The following is a 26,279-nucleotide window of genomic DNA, read 5'->3' as shown; positions in this document are numbered from 1 at the left end:
TATAAAAGTTTTGTGAGCTATCCAATCTGTATGCTTGGATATAAAATCTCTCATAATCTACTTAATGCATGTATGGATTATTACATATATTTAAAACATACATAAGAACATAAGAATGCCCATGCTAGGCCAGAGCAAAGGTCCATCTAGCCCAGTATCCTGTCTTTCGACAGTGACCAATACCTAGCTCTCCAGAGGGAATGAACAGAGCAGGTAATCATCAAGTGATCCATCTCCTGTCAACGATTCCTGGCTTCTAACAGAGACTAGGGATACCATTCCTACCCATTCTGGCTAATAGCCACTGATGGACCTGTCCTCTATGAATTTATCTAAAGAACCCTGTTATAGTCTTGGACTTCACAACATCTTCTGGCTAGGAATTCCCAGGATGACTTGTACATTGTAAGAAGAACTACTTCCTTTTGTTTGTTTTAGACCTGCTACCTATTAATTTCATTTGGTGATCCCTAGTGCTTGTGCTATGGGAAGGAGTAAATAACTCTTTATTCTCTTTCTCCACAGCAGTTTTATAATTTTATAGCCCTCTATCATATGCCCCCCCCCCCATCATCTCTGTTCCATGCTAAAAAGTCCTTCTCTTATTAATCTCTCTTCATATGGGAGCCGTTCCATACCCTCATAATTTTTGTGGCCCTTTTCTGAACTTTTTCCAGTGCCATGATATCTTTTTTGACATGAGATGCCCACATTTGCACTTAGTATTCAAGATGTGGGCGTACCATGGATTTATATATAGGCATAAAGATATTCTTTGTCTTATTCTCTATCGCTTTCTTAATGATTCCTAACATTGTTTGCTTTTTTGACTGCTGCTGCACATTGAGTGGATGTTTTCAGAGAACTATCCACACTGACTCAAAGCTATTTTGAATGGAGGTGTTGTATCATGTCACCTTCCTTCAATTCTGTATTCACCCTTCTTCAATTCTGTATTTTTAATGCCCACCATTTCTCCTCCCTTTAATAAAACTTCATTCTGGACATAGCTGCAGTTGCTAAAACTCCTCCAGACAGTCATTAATGGGTATGTGTTAGTGTTAAGGCACATTTAGGAGCTTATGTGTAAAAGCCAAGGTTCATTTTTAATCTCAGTATCTGACAAGGTAATGTGCTGTACTATCCATCAAACCATTAGGTCTGCTCAAGATAATCTTAGTTCTTAGTGCACAAATGTGTATGTTCAATCAAAACATATTGAATAAGTTATTTTGATCTTGTTGCACCATAAAGCTCTCTTCCTGAAACCCTTTTCCATATCCCAAACGTAGAACATTTGGATAAGGATAAAAATGCCTGTTAAAATGTACTTTTATAGGGATGGACCAATAGCTAGTAGAAACTGAAGGATCCCAATGTGGATTGAAGATTGGTCCCTCACCTCCCCTTGCTGGTAGGATGTTGGTGTTTTTGGAGGTAATGTCCTTAGTTGCTGCTTACAAATTGAAGATATCATATTTGAATAATCCCTCTGCAAAAGTGAAGTCCAGTCCTTGCCTGGATGGACTGACTGACCTGACATGCTGCAAAAATTTGGATAGCCTCAAAGATCCCTTTTCAGATAAAATATATAATCATATCAAGCTGATCGTACAAAGTGAATACCTCATGATGAGCATCCTCCAATTCCACAGATGTCAATTAAAACTGGTGCTACTCTATCATGTTGAGGTATGTGATCAGGTCTCTAATGAAATTGCTTTAAAAACATATGGCCATCCCTCACAAGCATGGGTGTGTCTAGACTCCATCCCTCTGTCGGCAGAGGGATGTAAATGAAACACTTCAAAAGTGCAAATGAAGCCAGGATTTAAATATCCTGTGCTTCATTTGCATAATCACGTAATGGTGCTCTTTTGAAAAAGCGCTATTTCAAAATTGAAACTGCAGTCTAGACACGGTTCTTTTGAAAATGGGTGCTTTTTCGAAAGATCCTGTAAACCTCATTTTTTGAGGTTTACAGGATCTTTTTTGAGGTTTACAGGATCTTTCAAAAAAGCACCCCATTTTCGAAAGAACCATATCTAGACTGCAATTTCAATATCAAAATAGCGCTTTTTCGAAAGAGCGCCATTACGTGCTTATGCAAATGAAGCACAGGATATTTAAATCCCGGCTTTATTTGCACTTTTGAAGTGCTTCATTTACATCCCTCTGCCGACAGAGGGATGGAGTCTAGATATAGCCCATGAGTAAAAAGGTTCTACAGGTTGTAACTCCCTTAACTGGGACTCCCTGGTCCAGGAACCCACGGATGTTCCTGGATCATAGCACCCAGGAACAGGGAGATCTGGCGGTGAGACAGGAGTGCCATAGAGGACACCGGCAACTCAGATGTGATCCCGGTGTTGTGGGGAAGGAAAGGCAGCACAGCAGAGAGTTCTGGACCTAGCAGCAGCCAAGGAGTTATGGTCCCATCCGCGGAGCTCCAACTCTGGCCCTCTGCCCCAGCCCTGACTATTCAGCTCCAATCCCAATCAAGGAGCCAGGTAGAGCTCTGCCCTGGTTGAGGAACTCTGGCCCCAGCTGTGGATCCAGGCAGCTGCAGAGCTCTGTCCCGACTGTGGAGCTCCCGCTATGGTGCTCCGGCCCTGGCAGCAGGAAGGCTGACAGCATCTAAAGGCTCCCAGGAGACAGGTGCAACAACAAGGACAGGTTGGAGTCCTAACCTGGGGGCAGCATGGGTCAGGAGGGCAGGGACCTTCCCTGGTCCAGCAAATGCCCTAGTTCAGGACCCATTAGGTCCCAAGGGTGCCAGACCAGCAAGATCCAACCTGTATTGAAGTTACTGAAAGGATCTGTCTAATCTATTAGGGTATGTCTACACTACAAAGTTAATTCGAACTAACAGCCGTTAGTTCGAATTAACTTTAATAGGGGATACACATACAAACCACTAGTTGGAATTTAAATCGAACTAGAGGAGCACTTAATTCGAACTAGGTAAACCTCATTCTACGAGGAGTAATGCCTCGTTCGAATTAAATAGTTCGAATTAAGGACTGCGTAGCCACTTAATTCGAACTAGTTGAAGGCTAGCCCTCCCCAGCTTTCCCTGGTGGCCCCTCTGGGCCAAACCAGGGATACTCTTCTGCCTCCCTCGCAACTCTGGAGCCCTTACAGGGCCCCAGCCTGGCTACGGTGATTGTGCCAGTTGCAAGCCTGCCAGCACCCAGCCAGCAGACCCTACACCTGGCATGGCATGAGCCAGCCACCCACTGCCACCCAGCCCTCCGCCTCTTCCCAGGACAAGGCTGGCAGCTCCTAGGAGCCTGCCCGGGGCCACAAGAGGCAGGCACCTGCCTGGTCTAATGTGGAGATCGTGGACCTCATCGAGGTTTGAGGGGAGGCCTCTAATGCGCACAATCTCCGCACTAGGCACGGGAATGCAGCCGTCTAGGGCAGGATAGTTGCCAGCCTGGCCACCACAGGCCACATGCAAACCCAAGAGCAGGTTTGCATGAAAATCAAGGTGGCCCAGTGAGACCCCCGACCCTGAGCCCTGAGCTTAGAACATAAGAACATAAGAATGGCCATACTGGGTCAGACCAAAGGTCCCATCTAGCCCAGTAACCTGTCTGCCAACAACGGCCAAAACGAGGTACCCCGGAGGAGATGGACCAAAGACAATGACCAACCAATTTGTCTCGTGCCATCCATCTCCAGCCTTCCACAAACAGAGACCAGGGACACCATTCCTACCCCCTGGCTAATAGCATTCCATGGACCCAACCTCCATGTCTTTATCTAACTTCTCTTTAAACTCTGTTAGGGTATGTCTACACTACAAAGTTAGTTCGAACTAACGGACGTTAGTTTGAACTAACTTTCATAGGCGCTACTCTAGCGCTCCGTTACTTAGAATTTAATTCGAACTAACGGAGCGCTTAGTTCGAACTAGGTAATCCTCATTCCACAAGGATTAAGCCTAGTTCGAATTTACTAGTTCGAATTAAGGGCTGTGTAGACCCTTAATTCAAACTAGTGGGAGGCTAGCCCTCCCCTGGTTTCCCTGGTGGCTACTCTGGCCAACATCAGGGAAACTCGTCTGGCTCCCTCCCGGCCCCGGACTCCTTAAAGGGGCACGGGCTGGCTACGGTGCCCGTGCCAGGTGCAAGCCTGCCAGCACCCAGCCAGCAGACCCTGCACCTGGCACGGCTCGAGCCACCCACCCGATGCCCCCCAATCCTCCCCCTCTTCCCGGGACCAGGCTGGCAGCTCCCGGGAGCTTGCCCGGGACCGCAAGAGGCGGGCACCCGCCTGGGCTAGTGCGGACATCGTGGACCTCATCCACGATCTCCGCACTAGGCACAGGAACGTGGCCGGCTAGGGCAGGAGAGCTGCCAGCCTGGCCACCCAGGAGCAGGTGTGCATGAAAATCAAGGTGGTCCACTGAGACCCCTGACCCTGAGCCCTGAGCTTACAATGGCCGTCCTGGGTCAGACCAAAGGTCCATCTAGCCCAGTAGCCTGTCTGCTGACAGCGGCCAACACTAGGGACCCTGGAGGGGATGGACTGAAGACAGTGACCAAGCCATTTGTCTCGTGCCATCCCTCTCCAGCCTTCCACAAACCTTGGGCAGGGACACCACTCCTACCCCCTGGCTAATAGCACTCCATGGACCCAACCTCCATGACTTGATCTCACTTCCCTTTAAACTCTGTTCTAGTTGTAGCCTTCACAGCCTCCTGCAGCAAGGAGTTCCACAGGTTGACTCTGTGCTTTGTGAAGAACAACTTTCTGTTACTAGTTTGAAGCCTGCTACCCATTCCTTTCCTTTGGTGTCCTCTAGTCCTTCTTTATGGGAACTAATGAAGAACTTTTCTGTATGCACCCTCTCCACCCAACTCCTGCTTTTGGAAACCTCTATCCTGTCCCCCCTCCGTTTCCTCTTTTCTAAGCTGAGAAGTCCCAGTCTCTTTAGCCTCTCTTCATATGGGACCTATTCCCAACCCCTGATTATTTTAGTTGCCCTCCCCTCTCCCAGCCTCTCTCTTCCCTTCTCCCACCTCCTTTTCCCAGTCTCCCCCAGTTTTGTTCAATAAAGACAGATTCCATTTTTGAACACAATTGTCCTTTATTTTGTACATCATGAAAAGGGGCTAGGGAAGGGTAAGTGGAGGGAGGAATGGGGTACACGCCCCCGATGGGGAGGACTGGGTGGCTCTGCGGGCTTTTGGGGTGGAACCTCTCCTGCAGCCCCCCGATTGCCCCCTCTTCCCAGATGGCAGCCTGCGGCAAGTGCAGCCAGTCTGATGGCCGAGTGGTGTGATGTGCCCAATGTGGATAGTTCAGACACTCCAAGCCAGGACTGGTTTTCAAGTGGGGCACCCCTGAGAACTGTCTGTCCGGGGTGGGGGTCGGGACCCTTTAAGCACAGCCCTCGGCTAGCCTGAGACAGCATCTCCACGCTCTAAGTCCTCCTCTGATGCCCTGCCGGCACTGCTTCCGGCCATCCTTAAGCCCGGTTCAGGGTTCACTTAATGTGGACATGCTAGTTCGAATTAGCAAAACGCTAATTCGAACAAGTTTTTTAGTCTAGATCCGTTAGTTCAAATTAGCTTAGTTCGAATTAACTAATTCAAACTAAGTTAGTTCGAAATAATGTTGTAGTGTAGATGTACCCTTATAGTTCTAGCCTTCACAGCCTTCTGTGGCAAGGAGTTCCACAGGTTGACTATGTGCTGTGTGAAGAAGAACTTTCGCTTATTAGTTTTAAACCTGCTGCCCATTAATTTCATTTGGTGTCCTCTAGTCCTTATATTATGGGAACTAATGAAGAACTTTTCTTTATTCACCCTCTCCACACAATTCATGATTTTATATACCTCTATTATATCCCCCCTCAGTCTCGTCTTTTCTAAGCTGAAAAGTCCTAGTCTTTTTAGCTTCTCTTCATATGGGACCTGTTCCGAACCCCTAATCATTTTAGTTGCCCTTTTCTGAACCCTTTCCAAGGCCAAAATATCTTTTTTGAGGTGAGGAGACCACATCTGTACACAGTACTGAAGATATAGTGTACCATAGTTTTATACTTCCCTTCCTCCTTCTTCCCCTGGTTTCCCCCTTCCAGCTCCCTACTCCCAGGTTTCCCCCTCCCCTCTCCCACCCTCTCTCTTCCGTTCTACCACCTCCTTTTCCCAGTCTTCCCAGAGGTTAATCCCCCGCCCCCAGTTTTGTTAACTAAAGAGAGTTTATATTTTTCAACACACATCTCCTTTTTTTTTTACAGCAGGAAGGGGGGCTAGGGAGGGGTAAGTGGAAGGAGGTGAGGGAGGAATGGGGCACAACTCCCCGGTGTGGAGGACTGGGGTGGCTCTGCAGGCTCTTCAGGGTGGAGGCTCTCCTGCAGGACCTCCTGGATCCTGACAGCCCCCCAATTAACCCCACCCCCCCAGATGGCAACCTACGGCAATTGCAGCCGGGTTGATGGCCGAGTGCTGTGATGTGCCGAGTGTGGGCACTCAGGGCACTCCAAGACAGGACTGCTTTGCTGTCCCTCATCGAGTTAGACAAGCAAGCGGGGAACCCTGAGAACTGTCTGTATGGGGTGGGGGTCGGGTCCCTTTAAGCACAGCCCTCGACTAGCCTGAGGCAGCAGCTCCACACTCTAAGACCTAACCAGATGCCCTGCCAGCACTGCTTCCGGCCAGCCTTAGCTTCGGTTCAGGGTCCACTCAATGTGGACATGCTATTTCGAATTAGCAAAACGCTAATTCGAATTATTTTTTAGGTCTAGATGCACTAATTCGAATTAGCTTATTTTGAATTAACTAATTCAAATTAAGTTAGTTCAAATTAGTGCTGTAGTGTAGACATACCCTTATTGAAACTGCATCCCACTGATTTTCTTTTTCTCTGTACAACACCATAGACTGCTATGATTCTTATATTTTCTTGTCCTCTGTAATATTTCCCTTACTCCCCTCTCCCAAATTCTTAATTCTTTTTCAGTAGCATAAAATGCTGCAGGGAAAATGCACTTTGCTTTTTGTGTCCTTTTGAGTTATAAATATTAGTAACCTTGCATTCAAGTTTGGTTCATTAAATATGCATGCCTTTTGATAATCTGATCCCTAATATATATTACAAATATTGTGCACTAACAGCAATTATATTCTCTCTAATGGGTTTTGTAATTGCAATACTATCATGGAGAAGCATATGAAGAAGCCTGAAATGCTAAAAATATCAACATACCAGATTTTGCTAAGTGATAGATCAATTGGGAACACGTGGGAAAGGTAAGAGTCTGGAAAATGATACTAGATTATGCAAGGAAGTGAAATATTGAAATTTATCTTTATTTTGACTTGAGGAAGAGCAGAGGAAAACTCACATCACAAATGCTGCAAAATATCAGGTCATTGCAATGTCAGTGTTTAGTGCAGATGGTCCTGCTGCCCTAAATATATCCTACTGCAAACTCATTGAAGCATTTTCCCCCAGTAAAAATATTCCTGTATTAGAAATACATAACCAAGTACCGGAAGAATTATCTTAGTGGAGATTTAAAATTTAGATTCTCTTCTTTCTGCTAATAAACAGTACCATGTACATTGCCCCCAAAGTGTTTGGATAACAGAAAGAAAAGACTATCTCAATTGTATTTAATCTATTTGTCGTGTGTGTGATGCGTGTGTAATAATGATAATACTGTGTTGCATGTTGTTGCTAAGACAAAAATGTGTGAGTAAGAATAATTACAAAACTATTTTTGTATTTTTATGCCAAGTATTTGACCCTGAAACTTCCATGGATTATCATGATCTGTCAGTGAATACCTGACCCACATCCAAATTGATTTAGATGAGTCTGAATCTTGAGTGGCAATAGCAGATGTGGTGCTATGGTGCATAATGAATAGGGTGAATACACATCCTCTTTTTAAAGCAACAGTCCTGTATTTAAACCCTCTTGCATGTGTCCCGACTTTTTCTGAAAAACAGGTAAATTGTCCCATATTTTCTGTTCTGCCCATTGGTACTGGTAGGTTCTATGCTGGTTGGATTCCTGCTCACAACTTATACCCACATTGTGCTGAAATAATACAGTGATTGACGATGGGATGTGCATGCTGGTGGTGATGCAAAAATGCAGCATGCAGGGCTGGCCACTCCCCCTCTGGGCCACTCCCACTCCCCCTCAGCACAGCCCACATTGTGTGCAGGCTCTCAACCAGCTCCCCTCACTGCCCCTATCCCATTTTCGGGTGGCACTGACTGCACACTGGCGACATGCGGCCTCTGATGTCCCCCATTAACCCTTCACATGCTCCTTCTCTTGCTATTCTGTCTCTGCTTTACCTCTTCACCCTCACAGCCCCACTGCTTCTCCATATCTCCAATCCTGTGGCAGGGTATAGTGGAAATGTGGAAGATGATTGTGAGGTTGAGGAAATTAGGAGGTGTACCACAATCGTTCCTTTTATGCCTGCATCTCCTGTCAGGCCTGGATGCTCTAGGCAGCCCTTTATGCTTTTTGCTTCTTCTTATTCTTTTGTTATTCTCAAAGAGTTAGCTGTTTGCTCAAGATGGTACAGTGTAGGAATGCACTGTTGACTTTCAACAAGTTCTGGGACAGGTCCCAAGGCCAGCCACTTGGCACAGAAGTGCAGGAGTGCTTGGGAAGATCACATAGCTATTTATGCTGAATGTTTCCCACCTAATAAAGCTAATTATTGGATCTGGGAAAATATGCAATGTAGCAACGATCTTGTTAGGTTCTCAAAACAACAGGGGTAATTACTGCAGATCCAACAGCAGTAATTGGGGATAGTCCTAACATTGGAACCTCGGCGTAGACTGAAGCCACAGGAGGTGCTACTGGGGTCTGACTACTGTCCTTCTTCAGGGGATTCCTGGCAGCAGAAGGGATGTAGGCATTGCATTTTATTCTGAGATCTGCTTAGGCTTAATGAGTATTGTATTTTCATAATAGGCATTGCATTTTATTCTAAGATTTGCTTAGGCTTAATAAGTATTATATTTTATTCTAAGATTTACTTTGTTGTATTTTACTCTAATATTAGCACTATTTTTCCCTAATATTTGCTTAGTAAAATCTTTAAGCCTTCACCCAATTTGTCTGCTTATTGCCTCCAAATCCCTAAAGGGAAGAACCACTGCCTCTTGGCAATACACAGGGAATATCCTGCTCCCAGTGCTGCACAAATAACCAGCCCCTGGTCATCAACTGCCTTGCCAGGAGGCTCTTTTTTTCTCCCACTGCCCCCGGGTTTGGACTGGCACCCTGGGAAAGACCAAGACCCACTGGCCAGGGACACTGACCAAAAGGATCCAAGCCCTGCGTATGTCAAAGCTTTGCATAGCACTGGCATGAAAAAACCTTACCACCCCTCAGCTAAGATTTGGATTGGGAGTAAATGAAAAGTATTTCCAGGCTGTTCCCACCCTGAACCTGTACGGTTCACAGCAGTCCTCCCCTGAGTCTTGCTCCTAGGGAATGCCAGGATGCTCCAGCCCTTAACACTCTCCCCTGCTGAGCCACCTCTCTGGTCAGGCTTGCTGGGCCCTCATGCACAGTGCATCCTTAGGGCTTAACTCCTTCCTGCCCACACTGTTGCCAGGGGGACAGGAGGCACTGGGTTATGTGGTGATCAGAAGCAACATGGAAAGGGAAGTTGATTTTTGGTACCGTAGAGGCAGGAAGGGACATGTTGCTTCTATCTACCTGGTGGGGGTGGGGAGAGTGGAGGAAGGAAGAATAGATGAGCTCTATAAAGACACAAGACAGATCAAACCTTTCACAGGCCCTCTCCATCTGGCTGGAAGCAGCTCCTATCTCTTCCCTCCCGCAGTGTCAAAAAGCTGCAGCTGGCCACATTCTGGTGTGAACCCAGGCAGAACTCTGCGGATGGTGGCTTGTGACCGTGTGTGCTCCCAATGTGTTGCTTCAGGAAAACAAGCTGCCTGGAGAAGTGGATCTGGCCCAGGGGCCCAGCCGCGCATGGTGGGTGGAGAGTGCTGAGATTGGGTTGCTCAACACCTCCCCTCGACCCCATGTGAGAGAGGTACATGGGACAATGTGTGTTTGTCATCTTTCCTCCTCTGTGTGTGTGTGTGGGGGGGGGGGGAGGTAGGTGTAATCCCTTTTGAACTCTAAAACCTGAAAGATATGAAAGTAAATACAAAGAATCCAACAACATTATTTTTCTGAAGGGCTCAGTCAACTTGATGTTAATTTGAATGTTTGTACTGCATAGTTCTGATTGATTGCTGCTGAACTCTCTTGAATACCAGTAATTTTACCAGGTGTCTCATATTCAGGGTAGGGAAATATGGTCACCCTAATAATGATGCTAGTCACCCTCATTCTATTCTATTTGATCCACATATGTAAAAATTAAGGTGATTACTCTCACTTCCAAAAGTTACACCAGAGTCTCTTCTGATCAATGGCAGAATCAGTGAAAGGAGAATTAAGCCTAGGATATTTGGATATTACAGGACAAGTTCTCTTCACAGTTGCACAATGTAAGTCTTGAGTGACTCCACTAACATCACTACATGAGCTATGTTTTTTTAACTAATCAAAAGTGCTTTCCCTTTCTTATGGAGAGGTGTTCATTGTATGTAAAGCGATCATACTTGTTAGCTTACGAATGACAATCCAAAGCTCCTGTATTACAACATGTTGCCCCGAAAGCAATGAATTTAACTAATTGTGACTCCTAAAATATTTTAAACTATTATGATATTTTCATGAGTCATTTCACCTATTATAAAATATTCAATTCATTGTTCTTTCCCAAACTGTAGGTATTTATGCAATACAGCATGTCATAAAAATGGACACTTTTTTTTTCTAGTTTCAGATTAAATCACAGTTCACGAGATATTCTGTCAATACTGTATCATTCAACTCTTTATGAATTATCAAGGACCTATTGGAATTTGGATATAATTTTCTTGTTCTTCCTCAATGCAAGATTGAAATTCAAGTACCTAATAAGGAACAAACAGACAAATTGCTTAAGAATTTTAAAGTATTCAAAAGGCAAGGAGACGGTAGTTTAAAATCAATTACATTTAGAGCTTCTTTTTATTTGACTAGTTGGCTTTTCAAAGATTATCCTTCATTCTTAGTCCCAGGCTTTCAAGTGCTGTTCCAATTTTCTATTCATTATTATTAAATAATTCAATTATGCTGCCACTTAAAGGCTTTCACCTTTAGTTAGTTAGGTGCTGTCCAAACAAAAAGGAATATACGATCCCTGGGACTTAAACTGTTTACAATTTACGACCTCAATCCTGTGGTTTAAAAAATGAAGATGGACTTCTGCACCTGCAGGGATTTCCTTTGAAGTCAATGGTACTGCAAAAGTCTGCCGTACCCACACATTGAAAATTGCAGGTTCAGGATCTGATACAGTCTAAAATGGAAGAAAGTAAGGAAGAACAGGAAAATAAAACAAAAGAGCAAGAAAAAGATCCTGAATAACAGATGACCAAATTAGCACTAGAAGCATGAATAAAACATCAGAATAGGAAACATTGTCAAGAGCCACAGCATGAAAGTGCAATACTAAAGACATTTTAGGTACTTACTGGGAAATAGCCAGATACAATTGATAGACATTTTTTTTAGGAGCTTTTATGGTGCCTATTAGTAGAATCTTCTCTTTTTTTCTCTTCTACTAAAAGGGGAGTCTGATCGGTTTTGGCTTTAGGTCATATTTTAAATAGTGTCCAAGAATGATACTTTAATGTATGAAACACATTAAAACACTTACACATTGTTTTGGTAATATTGTAGAACACGTTCCCTATGGTAAAATAGGATACATTGTAGTACTATATCTCCACTGACCAACATATTGGCTATGTCTACACTGGCATGATTTTGCGCAAATACTTTTAACGGAAGAGTTTTTCCTTTAAAAGTATTTGCTTTTGCGCAAAAGCATCCGTGCCAGTGTAGATGCTCTCTTGTGCAAGAAAGCTCTGATGGCCATTTTAGCCATCGGGGTTTCTTGCGCAAGAAATTGATGTTAGCTGAACACTTGCACAAGAGGACTTATCCCTGAGCGGTAGCGTCAGAGTATTTGTCTCAAAAAATGAATGACCATTTGAAAAACCAGAATATGTCTATTACATCTCTGATTTCTTTGATTCCGTGATTGCTCCAAAAACATTTAGAATGTTGTATGCAAACATAGTATGAACTTCTGTTGTTATACAAATACATTAGATTATGAAATAGGGGGTATTTCAAGATTCACTTTTAAATGTAAGTACTAAAATACAATGTATTAGTGTTTGTTTACTGATGCAACTGCTATATTTGTATATGAACATTGCCGTTCATTTTCTGTCATATATCCCAGATGACAAATTCTATAAAGGTGAATTTAAGGTTGGCAGCACATATAAGTAGCCTAAGGGTAAAATTTCTTATAAGAACACTGTAGTTGGGAGGAAGCCAGAAAGTATTGTGTTAAAGGTTAAACTTACAAAAAACCTAAACATTTCAAAATCTGAAAACTCACAGTTCAGAATCCCAAACTACCTTAATTCTGCCTCCTTAGAGATTTCAGCTTCCTGTATTCCTTCCTTTGTTACTTTTTTTGCTTCTCTGTAAGATGTTGTATTTAGAATCACAAACTTCTAGAACTTTAAAAAGTATGCCTCTGATGCCTAGACTAGTAACTGTATTTGTACTGTTTCTTGTCTCCATTATAGATATGCTAACTCTTAGTCAAATATGGGGCTGTTCAAATAAATTGTTGTAGATTCATCCCAAACAACTTTTTTTTTTTGGTTGAGATGAAAAAATTTAAAAAATGTTTTTGGACAAAAGTCTCATTTTCTTTGACTAGAGAAAAAACAATTAATTGCTTCTGAGGACTATGATTTTGAAAAATAAAACTGAAAGGCCATTTCAATAAAAACATTTATATTTGTTGGTTTCTTTTTCCTATCCTAAACAATTTGTTAAATTCAGCATAAATTCAAGAAATGTTTAGGTCAACCCAAATCTGAATATTCTCTGGTTAAACTAATTGTCCAAAAACTTTTGCAAAGCCCCAGTAAAATGATATTTGGGCTATTATTTTGCATACATAATCATGGAATATATCCTGAGAGGTCTTGGCCAACTCCAGGACATCATATGATTTGAATTTTAAGACCTAATTCAGTAAAGTGCTTAAGCACATGCTTGAACTATTTACATGGAAGGCACATGCTTAATGTTAGGAACATTCTGAAATATTTTGCTGAATCAGAGACTTGGAACTTGATTCAAAACCCTCTGAATTCAATTGTCTTTCCTCAGTCTTTAGGGACTATGGATTGGGCCTTTAATGTGGGAATTATTGTCTTGTAAAGAACAAAAAAAACGTTATGTCAAAACAAATCTGAAGTTCATCTGATCTCGCAGCCTGAGTTACCCAATAGCATTCTACCATCTGTGAGAGTGGAGTCTGAGGTAATCCTCCCCTTTCTCCAGACAAGTCTCTAAAGCATACAAGGGGTGGAGACCAGAAAGGATAGAACAGTGATGAAATAGATACAAATATGTACCAAATTAACACATGACAGGTGGGCTACATCTACACTGGAACCCTTTTCCGGAAATGCTTAAAACGGAACAGTTTTCTGTTATAAGTATTTCCAGAAAAAGCATGTCTACATTGGCAGGATGCTTTTCTGGAAAAGCACTTTTTCCGGAAAAGCGTCCGTGGCCAATGTAGATGCGCTTTTCCAGAAAAAAGCCCCGATCGTCATTTTCGCGATCGGGGCTTTTTTCTGGAAAATTCTACTGTGCTGTCTACACTGGCCCTTTTCCAGAACAGTTTTTCCGGAAAAGGACTTTTGCCCGAATGGGAGCAGCATAGTTTTTCCTGAAAAACACTGACAATTTTACAGTAGATCGTCATTGCTCTTCCGGAAAAGCAAGCGGCCAGTGTAGACAGCTGGCAAGTTATTCCGGAAAAGCGGCCGCTTTTCCAGAATAAGTGGCCCAGTGTAGACATAGCCATAGTGTTTGACATATTTCCTATAGATCCCAAACCCACAAACTTGAAAGTAGTTTCAAAATACAGATTTGGTATCTCAAATTTACATTTCATGCTATTTTTGCCACAAATCTTCAGAGTGATCCCTGGACCAGGGTCAAGAGAACATCAAGTGATTTTTTTGGATATATATTAACATCATTTGAAACTAGCGAGTTCTGATATTTTGGATATGAAACCATCATGTATAAAGCAATGCAAATAGAGATACTGCTTTGAGAGTTTGTTTTTGTTTAACTTGAAAATTAATCTTAATTGAATTTAACACAGTTTGTCTTTAAGCAGTAAATCATATCAACCTTTCCTTCACTTCAGGTCATGTGTCTTTCCCAATGCACAGGTATTATGAATCTTTCAAGAGGATGCTCCTATGATATTTACATGACAATTCAATTATGATAGCTAGCCCACAAATGCGCACACATACACACACAAAATGTGCTTTTCTATAACATGTATTATGCTGGAATGAATCAGTACCAAATAATGGTACAAATCAGCGAAGGACTCATGCAGAAAAAGTAAGTAGTAACTATGCATAAATTTAATAAGCAAACAGTTTATTTTAAATATTGCTCTTATTACTGTAACATAGCTTGAGGCATATTGAAATAGCCTCTCTCCTCCAACATTCAGTTTATCTGAATGTGTTGTCTCAGTCCCTCACTGACACAAAGATCTTTGAAATGCTTTCTTTAATCTACATTTTTGATCGGCTTAAATAGCTGCTGGCTTCAGCAGAACATTAATGCAAATCTAATGTACCTGCTGGTATGATTAGCTGAATCAAATGATGGCATTTAAGTAACACCTAAATAATCTTAATTAGGATCTTCAGCTCATCTTAGCACTTGGAACTCTACAGATGGATGGTCTTAATTATCAGCCTTTTGATTAGGATAACAGCTCTAATCAAGATGATGTAGGTCTGATAGACAGCATATCAGTAAATTAATGACTGTTGTTAAGGGGGAAACATAAGTGAAAAACAAGAGCTGTCTGCTATTTGAAACATGGTGAAAGAATAAAGTCTACTGTCTGTGAAGAAATTAATATTTTGTGGGAAAAATATAGGTATGCACATTTGGTATGTATGGAATGGAGCCAATAATAATGCCTTCCTCCAGTTTTTCCCATTCTACTTCCCTACCACTAAATATGGCTATATTAGTTCTTTCTCACACAGTTATAAATCATGTGCAATGCAAATTAGTTTATAAACATTCCTGTTTGACACCTTGTGATTTTATGAAAGTCCAAAAGACATAGTTAATTTAAGCCAATGGCAGTGAAATTATTCCACCATATGTAGGTAAAAGTAACAAATGGCTTATTAGTGTGGGCAATTTGAAATGAAGGCAATAAATTCAAATGTATTGCTGGATCACAAAAGTATACACACTAGCATATTTGAACATACATCACTTTCTTGAAACCAGTTACATGGTGTAACTAAAGCTTTTCAGATGTTTCATTATTCATTTTTGGAAAATGAATGTAAATGATAGACTAATTAGGTTACTGTAATAGAATATGGCAGTGTTGTCTATCCAATATCGAAGATATTGACATTATGCATTATGTGTTTCTAAAGGGAATTTAATTAATCTTAATGAGGGCAACCATGTATTTTATTTACATACAGTAATTGTTTTTATAAATTATTTTGTATTAACAATTATAGGGGATTCAAATGTTGATTTGTTCCTCCTACCTACTGCAGCTCCCTTTACTGAAAGGGGCAAAGTGAATTGAGAATACTTTGTGACAGTAAACATTGATAAGAAGGATTTTCTGGTAGGGGGCAAAGAAAAAAGAAAAGTGACTTCTGCCCTTTTCCCCACAAGTGCCAGCTGCAAGGGAAGAATTTTGTGTGCATTTTGGGGTAACAGAGGACTTGGGGAGTCAGAACTGTTTCTTGATAGGAGAACACTGATGAATCTATACTACCTCTGTAACAACTAAAGTAGAAATTGAATATATTCAGTGTGGGGGCGTGATCTAAATTTTATAATTCAGAGCTATGTCAATCTCCTGGACTGGTGAGGAGTGTTTAGGAAAGAGGAGAGTAAAATGGACGGTTCAATGCTGAAGTTGGAGACAAGAGTGAATGAATCTCCCTTGGTAAGTGGGAGCCATTAATTCTTGTTAGGGGGACAATGATAGTGGTATTTGTTCTAGATGGTGTTGAAAAAAAATCCATAGTGGAAATGGTGATAGAGTTGTACTTTCAAATGAAAATGAACTCTCGTAAAAAGGTATCATGAGCAGGCTGGGTCAGGAAAGGAAAGAGGAAGAAAACTGTCAGTCTCACCAGAAAGAGATTATATTTCTAGAGATTTGAGATTTTTCTTTTCTCTGAAACTAAGGAGAACCTACTTCAATGGTCTTTACAAAGCATGTAAAAGGGGTACATAGTTCAAATAATTTATTTTATACAATTACCATTCTCTTTCTAAGAAATCTCATTTTATAAGAAATATATTGTTGTGTTAGGTAACTTCATACAGATTTTTTCAAGAGAGACAAAAATCCACGGTCTTGAGATAAGAACTAACATGAAATGAGTTCTGGAGCCAGCTTACTCAATTATGGTCTCAGTCAAAGAGGAAAAACTGAGATGTAGCGTTCTTATTAATGTGTATCACAGAAGCAAAACAGAGGAAAGCATCCAAATGAGCAAAGGGGAGATGTGAGTTGTCAGAAGAACTGTACTGTGAGGTTTTAAACCCCATAGTGACGCTTGTATATACTAACGCGGGGTGGCCAACCTGCGGCTCACAAGCTGCATGCGGCTCTTCAAAGAAAAAATTGCAGCTCCTGCACCCATGGCTCGCGGTTCTGAAAGAGCAGCGTGTTTTTGTCTGAAAGAGACAGAGCCAGAGACGCAGCATCCCATGCAGAATACAAAATGGCCACCTTAAAATAGCAATGCCAGTTTTGCTCTTAAAAGTGTGGTGGCCAGGGCTTTTTTTTTTTTGGTCAACCAAACGCAGCAGCTTTTTTTTTTCTTTTCTTTTCTTTTTTTCTCAACAACTTTTTCCCCTTAACTCTTTGTGCTATATCCACCACTATTTTGGCTCTTCATCTGTAACGGGTTGGCCAGCCATGTACTAAGGCCTAGTCTACACTGGAGCAGAAGATCAACCTAAGATGTGCAAGTTCAGGTACATTAATTGCATAGCTAGCATCTACATATCTTAAATCATCATCCACACAGTGGGATGTTGACAGGGCAAACACTCCCATTGGTTTTCCTTGCTCCTCCTGAGGAGCAGGAGTACCGGTGCTGATGGGGATGTCCTCTGAGTTCGATTTAGCACATCTTCACTGCACCTGCAAAACTGAACCCTGGAAGAGCATTCTTCCCCATAGTATAGATGTGCCCTAATAGACTACTAATAAATTCCCTTTTGTGACTTATTGATATAATGGCAGACATTGTTATGGGGAATGGATTTGATTCTGCTGTATTGCTTCTAATTTAAAGTGTTGTTTAGCTAGTTATATCCTTGTGTAATTATAGGTTGGACATTAGAAAAAGCTTCCTAACTGTCAGGGTCGTTAAGCGGTGGAATAAATTGCCTAGGGAATTTCTGAAGACATTTAAGAAAAGGTTAGAGAGACATCTATCACGGATTATCTAGATGGTACTGTATCCTGCCGCGAGGTTAGGGTACTGGACTCGATGACCTCTCCAGGTCCCTTCTAGTTCTAGTGTTCTATGATTCTATGATTCTATTATTATTATAAATGTTAGAGGCTTAACAAATAAAGAATTTGACCCAAACTGCATATAAAAGTTTCCAAAGAAAAAAAGTATCAATGTTCGATGATCAACTTATATGAAGAGGAAGTTATACCAAATGGAAGTTGTTTAAGCTATTTCCTCCCATTTTTATGTCATCATTTTGTTACACAATGCTCACCTGTTCTATATTATTGTTTGTTTTGTTATAATAAATGTTAACAAACAGTTTGAACATAATGTATACATTCCTGAGATAGAAAATTTGGCAAGGAAGTAAAAAGTCCCTGTATTCCAGATTTATTACGATTTTCATTGCAATGTAAAATAATTTCATTCTCATGTTAAAAATCAAAACAAATACATGTAGGTCAAATGCTGTATTCTTTGCATTACCCAAATCCCCATTCAAGTTTTGCTGTGTCTTCTAGCTGATCCGACCTTTATTTTGAAAAGTAACATATTGGTAATAAAGTAATTGTATATACTGTATATATATATTGTTTATGAAATCAGCAATTAATTTCCATTTAAATATTTATTTATTTTTAATTAATTGGTATTTAATAAACAGTTGAATAGTGCATAATTAAATATAAGTGAAAATCCGTATTTGTGAGTTATTACCCATCACCAATTTATATGTATAATCTACAGCCCCAGTCTCACCACTGGATCCACAGGGATGGATCCTAGAAACAGCACAAAGCCCGATGGAGACATGAGGATGCTTATACAGCGCAAGAAATGATTAATCAGAGTGCAATTCCACAACAAGCCACTGCCTTAGCTGGGAGTTAAATCAGTGTTTCTTCACTGAAGTCAGTGTGTGTCATGTACTGTGGACTAACTGCAGATTTGTCCCCAAATGTCAATTTTCTAGTTTTCAATAGCTGTTATGTGAGGGGAATGTTTCCCTAGTTCTTTTCCATTTTGTTAAATTCACAAACATCCTTGTGAATCTGTGATTGTGATGTCACCATTGTGTATTGAGTGCTGCCTCATATTGATATCAATAGTCCCTTCACTTACCTTAATATGAACAACGAGAATTTTAACCTATTTTTAATGATATACAAGTCTTTATTATAATGTTACTTTTATAGTGTAAAAAGTCATGTAAGAAAATGGACAGGGACATAATGAGACTCTGAATGACATTTGATTTTGAAATTGCTCATCATTTGCCATGGTTCTAATTGGTCTCTAGCTAAGACTTTTCCATTAAAAATTATATGCTTCTCTGCAGTAGGTTATAGCTATCAATTAGCCATGACAATGACATTTCCAAAGGAGAAATGCATCAGTCCTAGTGTTTGCTGAAGTCCTAAACCCCTCAAGGAAAACTGGCATTCTTCTGATGTTCGCTGTATGCTTTTCTTTATCATATTTCCTTTATTTAGTTAGTTTAAGGCTCAGAAAAGCTACAGCTACTGACACAGATTTTCCAGTTCAGAATTATTGTGATGCAGGGCTGCCTTGGAAAGATTTAGAGCTATGTTGTCAAAAATGATTCTGTTGAGAGGGGCCATGTACCATATTTTAAAATCTTACCTAGGAATTTAGAATTATATACTCCCTTCAGTCCATGGTTGAACTCCCAGTGACACCAGTGCATAATTATCAGTATAGAATATGACCTTCATTTGGTAAATAAACTGTAATTATTTATACTAGGTTATAGCTTCATCCAGCATCACATGACAGAAAGTCTCTATCTGATTAAGACCACTAATATTTCCACCCATTTCTTCTTGCTTGCCTTCCTTTCTATTTCTCCAACTCACTCTTCTCTTTGTTTCTATCTTCCTTTTTCCCCCTCTTCATTTTCATCTTGCAGCAGCTTCAAGTATCCACTCTTTAAGGGCTTGATTCTCTATTCTCTCTTCCATTCCACAGCTTAATCAACCAGCAATAAAGTAATTAATGCAAATATTTCAATTGTATCATTAATTTGTAAAATCAATGCCCCAGTGAAATCAACCGGGATAAATTAATAGGGATATGGGAGTTAAAACTTTTGTGAAACATTGGGGACCCAGGGGGAAAAAAAGCAGGGAGCTTTGGGTTTAGCATTAACCTTGAAAACATGAATTATCTTCACAGATTCTGAATGTAACATGATTATCATAAAAACACATTAAACAAGCTATGTCTGAACTATAGCAAAAAGGTGCTTAACTCCTCCAGCGGTTAAAGCAAGTTCTTTTCTATTGCCATTGTATATCAATATTTCTAACTAACTCTCTATAAGGAATCATTTTGACATAATCAGATGTCACATACTAACCATTAAATATATCCAGTAACATCTCAACTAAATTAATGGAATCCTTTTCTTATTCATTCAGGGTGTGTCTAGACTACAGGGTTTTGTCGACAAAAGTGGACTTTTGTCGACAAAGCTATAACATAACGTCGATAGAACTCAGCAGTTTTGTCGATGCTGGTAAACCTCATTTTACGAGGCATAACGCCTTCTGTCGACAGAGTTTCTGTCAACAGAAGGTGTTATTGCATGTAAACTGTCCTTAGCGTCCACACTACCATGTCGACAAAGCAGCTTGCTTTGTCAACAGAACTCAATGTAGTCTAGACGCTCTTTGTCGACAGTATCTGTCGACAAAACTTCTGTCGACAGAAGCCTGTAGTCTAGACGTACCCTCATAGAGAAACTATCTAGCCATCTTCTCAATACCTAGTTGGCCCCTCTTAATAAGTTCTCTCTTCCACCACAGGGAAAACCTGGGAGAAAGAAAGGTGAGTTTTGCAGTACACCAACTATATCCTAGGGCTTAATGACAAGATGGCAATGCTCTAGCAACTCTAATTTTGGAGTGGGAGATCAGGGACAAATATAAATAACAGGTAATGTCACCTTCCTAGCCCCTCCCTTACTTTATGCTGACCAATTAGTAGTTATAGTAAGTGAAAACAAAACTGGACCCACTGGTCCAGTCTGGTCTCCATTACATATGCGAGGGCATGTTCCTCTTCTTTAATCAACTCATAACATTAACTACTGGCCATGATGTCAACAATATGAACTAAAGTACTCATCATTCCTGTTCACAAACCCCAGGATTCATGAAAGAAAGTATGACCAAAAGGACCAGCATAAAATTTCACAGTCCTGGCTGGCCTATACCATCTAATAGTCTATTTCTGTCTATTCCTTTCCTGCCTATAAAAATAGGGAAATAAAAGACTTAAGCTCATACAACCATATCCCAAATGACATCAATACTGCTCAAGTGCCATGGCCAGACCTCCACCGGGGCTTTCTGGTTCCGGGACATAGAGACTAGACAGCTCTGGTTTTGAACATTGCTCTATTTAACTTTAGAAAATAGTTTCAGTGTCTAAATTATTATAATCTTTATGAAGTTAGGGCATCCATAATAGTACCTAAAAATTGACTGCTACTTCCAACAAAAGCTCATTACAGAAATCAAACTTTTTTGATATCCAGGATAATGAGGACATAAATATTGTTGCTGTTGGATTCCATCAAGTGCTTCCCATTGTGAGTGCCTAGCAATATCCTAATCCCCATAATTCTACCCCTACAAATCAACACAGCTCTTTGTAAAACTCTGTTAAGAAGCCTCTTTGATCTCCAAGTAAAACTGCTATACTTTTCAAATATTTATTTTCCATGATTTTAATTAATATTTATAACACTAACAGTGATATTATTGTTTTTCTTTTATGAGTCATTTGAGCATCAATTAGGGTTAAGCTCACTCAGCTTGCTTTAAGCCTTAAACTACTTTTATCTGTTTTTTAGCTGATAGAAATAAAGTTAACCAGTACTTGCAGCCTACTTAAACTAAACAAAAGGACAAATATAGAGTAAAAGCATCATTTATTTGCCCAAAGCTTTGAGATACAAAGCCACAAGCTTGTTCCCTAAGAACTGCTTTCAGAAGAAGGGGCAATGAATTCCAGACATGTGGACAAATGAATCTTGGGCAAACTAGGGTTGACACTAATTGGTTACAATGGCTATGATAACAAACATTTAACAGGGTGCGCTTACAATGTAAAACATCAGACAGTTGGTTGCCTTCACCACTAAATGCCTCTTTAGGCAAGCTGTACATGGAAATCAGATAAGGATAGTGAGGTCACAGATTTTTGAGCATATAGCTGGAAAGACAGCCCTGATATAATAAGGTCTAATTAATCATTTCAGTGATAGTTCAACCAAAAGGATTTAACTCCATCAGCATTTGGAAAACTGAATATTATAGTAGTGAACTGAAAACTTAATGTTATAGTAGGTGCCCCAGGACATTTCTACTTGTATTTATACTGAATATACCAGGTTCTGTGACACTGGGTTCTAGGACAATGAAGGAAGACTGACTATTTTTCTGACATATTCATTAATCTGCTATCCAATGACTTGAGAATCTTCATAAAATACTAGTACAGAGGAAGAGATTAAATTATCTTGTAGGTTCCAGCCTCTCAAATGTAACTCAAACTATTTCAAGGGGACTCACTGATCGTCTTGCTCCGACACTCTCAATAAACAATAGCTTCAGAAGGGAAGCCAAGTTAGTCTACAACAGGAAAAACTTTAAAAACTTCAGCTGTCATCTGAAGAAGTAGGTTGTGCCCACGAAAGCACATGATACCATTACATGTTTTGTTAGTCTTTAAAGTGCTACAAGACTATTTGTTGTTTTTTAAGTTTTTCTTAAATAAATGACATTTAAAAAAATGGTGGATGGGGAGAGAGAGCGCGAATGAAATTTTGTTTGTAGACTTCTTGTAGTTTTTACTTAAGAAAACACTGGAGAAATAAAGATCACAGAAAATGGAAGGAGAACAATTTATTGTTCTGAATGTACCCTCAGTCAGTGTACAGCTGACATTTACTATAGTTTGGAAGGGGAGCTATCATGTTCAGAAAATATATAACTTCAGTAAAATGCTCTTCTCATCTTGTTAAAACTGCACAGCTCAGAAGCATTTGGCCTCTCCTCACACTTTAGCAATGCATATGTTCTTGCATAGTAATATGTCTGGCACTATAGTCATGGTCCCAAGAGATTCCAAAAGAGTTCCCATTGCCAAAGATCCTTCTGCCATGTTTGGGTGGGGGCTCGTTCCATGGGAAAAAGAGGGAAAATCTCAGCTCCCCGATGGAATAATTTGGCAGGGAGAATCGACAAAGGAAAATTCATGGATTTCCACTCCTCCTCCCTCATAATCATTCCTTGTGAATTTTTCTATGGAGGGAGAGATCTGCTATGAAGAAATGATTTTCTGAAAGTCTATTTTGGGACTGAATTGTGACTTCAAATCACAGTCCTGGCAGAAATGTCAAAAAAAACACAGTCAACATTTCAGTTGCAACAAAGGACCAGCCAGACGTGTGCTGATACCCAATTAAAGGGAATACACTCTCCAAAAGCCATCTCAGAGACTTTTCAGAGACAGCATGTGTTCAATGGAACTGCTGGACCAGTGGGGACTGCTTGATTCCAACAATAGAGCAAAGATCTTTCCAGCAAGATGCAAGAAAATATAAAAGAGGAAAAATGACATAATCACTTGGTTTCTGTCCTGCTCTCCCCAACCCAATACCTGGAATGATATTTAGAGGACAAAGACTTTGAACTGGGCAAGTTTGGACCCAGGCTGGAAAAGAGTCCCAGCATGTGTATTGAGGACCTGTAGTTATCTACCTCTGTGAGGGTGAGAAAAGCTATATAATCCAACTCTTGCTTAGACTAAAAGTTTGAGATTTAGAAAGGATATTTATTTTTTATTTTCCTAACGTAACTATTTTAGACCTTCATGCCTACCACTTATAATCACTTGAAATCTGTCTTTCTGTAATTAATAAATCTGTTATATATGTTACTTAAAACAATGTGTTTTGTTTGAAGTGCTTGGGAAATCGTGGCTTAATTTAACAAGGCTAATGTGTGTCTGTTCCTCACCGAGAGGGTGGCAAATTATGTAATGGGCTTGCATTGTTCACAGGCACCTTGAGCAACGTAAGATGGTTCAGTCTTGGGGAGCAAGACTGGGAAGCAGGAGAGGGGACGATTGGCCGCAGCCTTTTTATTCTTGCCTCCTGATAGGAAGGTCATTCGAATAACTCGGTTGACTGTGGATGTCTGTGTAAGAGCAGTTCCTCTTAGGTTTGTAGCTTGACATCAGCATCACAGTGTGAGAAGAAATCCAGATTAGTTAGGTAGATGGCTCAGTGGTCTCACAATCCACCCTGGACCTTGTCACAGAGTCTCATTAATCTTAACAGACTACATGGAGAGTAAATTGTTATGTCGTTTGGCACTTTGCTTTTATCATATTGAGGTATTTTATGCTTTCAGTTACAACTGGGAAATGCCAGCGAACTGTATGTAATTGCATAGTAACTGAATGGGATTTGAAATGTTACATGCCTCAGAGAGGCCAGGTGGGCTAAAATATGTTATAATTCAGCCAAATGCTAATCCCACCTATGCCAGTGAATATCAATGCCAAGTACATGACTTGGCAAATCACTTCCTCTTCATTCCTCAGTTAACCATCTCTACAATGGGGGCAATAATATTTACATACATAACATGAGTTATGAGATAATATTTACATACATAACTTTATGAGTATGAGATAATATGTATAGTACTTAAATGTGCAGTGCTGGGTATTATTAAACCCTAAATCAAAATAAATCTTACAAGGGACTTGCCAGACCTTAATTTTCCTGAATGGTTTTTAATTTTTTCTTGTTAATAAATTATGTACTTATAAAAGAGAGGTATTAAAGATATGATCCAAATCTGAATTAAATGGGGTTCTTCATATAAAACTCTAGTAATGCAAGTTGTTGTGAAGACAATTATATAAGCTGAGTAAGTGATGTGCAGTACAAGCTTCCTCATACAACCCTGCCAATGCGCTGTAATGTTGATTTACATCACTAGTCATGATCTCAACTGAGAAACTCTCACAGAGTAATGTTATGCTTGATCCAAAGCCCATTGAAGTTCACTTACTGACTTTAGTGATCTTTGGATCATGCCCATAATGATTTTGCAGTGTGAATTGGAATAAAATCATGAAATACTTATTTAAAATTTGAAGAGAAAAGCTAATGAACTAACCTGCTCACTTCCCAGTATGTTTATTTTAGAAGATATTTTACAACATAAATTTCTCACTTCAAGGTATCCTGATACATGGAGATGCCCGTGTTTCTGGGCACCTTACAATACACAGATTATACCTCTCATTCTATACCTTATTGTGTTATATGATTTATAGAATAGAAAAACATCAGTTTTTTCAAAAGACAATGATAACAAGAGATGAATATATGGGGGAAAGAATCAAATTATGAAGCAACCTCCTGACAATACATTTTGATGAATCACCGCTGCAGAAAGATGAAAAAAAAATCTACAATTTAAAAAGGCAGCTGAATGGGTAAACTTCACATTGTACAAAATTTATGGATTATCTTTTGGTTTCAGGAACTAGCCTATTTGACAGGCAAAGTGGGTACAATAATAATGAGGTTACTTTGAAAGTCTGTGATTTTTAAAAACCTCTTGTTTTCAATAGAAATTATTATTTTAATGGAAATTTATGAGCATATATTTTTAAATAGCACTAGGACGTCTAATTGTGTTCTGTGCAATCATACAGAAGCTCATAAATAATTTAATACATATACATTTTTAATAAAATCTAAAGAAATAGTTTACTCGTAATCAATCCCTTAATTAGCTGGAGAAAAAGAAATAATTAGAAAATTATTTTTCTTTTCTTACCACCTTTCTCTCAAATAGAACAATATTTATATAAACAGTCAGAAATCTTACTATATATTTTAGAAATGTGCATCTGTCTGTATGTCTGTCCATCTCTGAGTCTGTTTGTTCAAGAACTCCTCCTAAACAGATAAGAGCTAGGCAGGAGCGGCCCAAGGCCAGCTGCAGAAGCTGGTGCCCTAGGCAGGGCAGCACAATTGGTGCCCCTGCCTGCACGGCCATCAATGGCCGTGACGTCATCACGGGGCGCCCGGGCCAGCAACGCTCTAGGCAGCTGCATAGCTCGCCTAGGCTCACAGGCTGCCCCTGGAGCTAGGACCACCAAATTTGGTATGCAGCTTCCTCTTATCATAACTTAAAGCTAGGTCAGGGTTTGGTTGTGTCAGGATAATGGGATGCGTGTGGAATATGATTGATTCTTATAATATGGAAAGGGAGGTATCTGGCAGGAGGGACAGTTATACTGCAGAATGACCACATGGGGACAGCAAGGGATGAGAGATGGAGATTGGGACAGCTATAACTCCATTGGGGCAGCAAGGGGTAAAGGTGGAGAAAGGACAGCTATCTACTATATATTTCAGATTGTTTGTTTGTGTGTCTGTTTGTTCCCCAGCTGGGAAACAAGCACCCCTTCTCTGGCCGTGCCCACGGCAGCTGCAAATGC

The sequence above is a fragment of the Pelodiscus sinensis genome, chromosome 1, assembly GCF_049634645.1.
Source record: "Pelodiscus sinensis isolate JC-2024 chromosome 1, ASM4963464v1, whole genome shotgun sequence".
NCBI classification, from domain to species: domain Eukaryota; kingdom Metazoa; phylum Chordata; order Testudines; family Trionychidae; genus Pelodiscus; species Pelodiscus sinensis.
Note: the sequence above shows the minus strand (reverse complement) of the source record.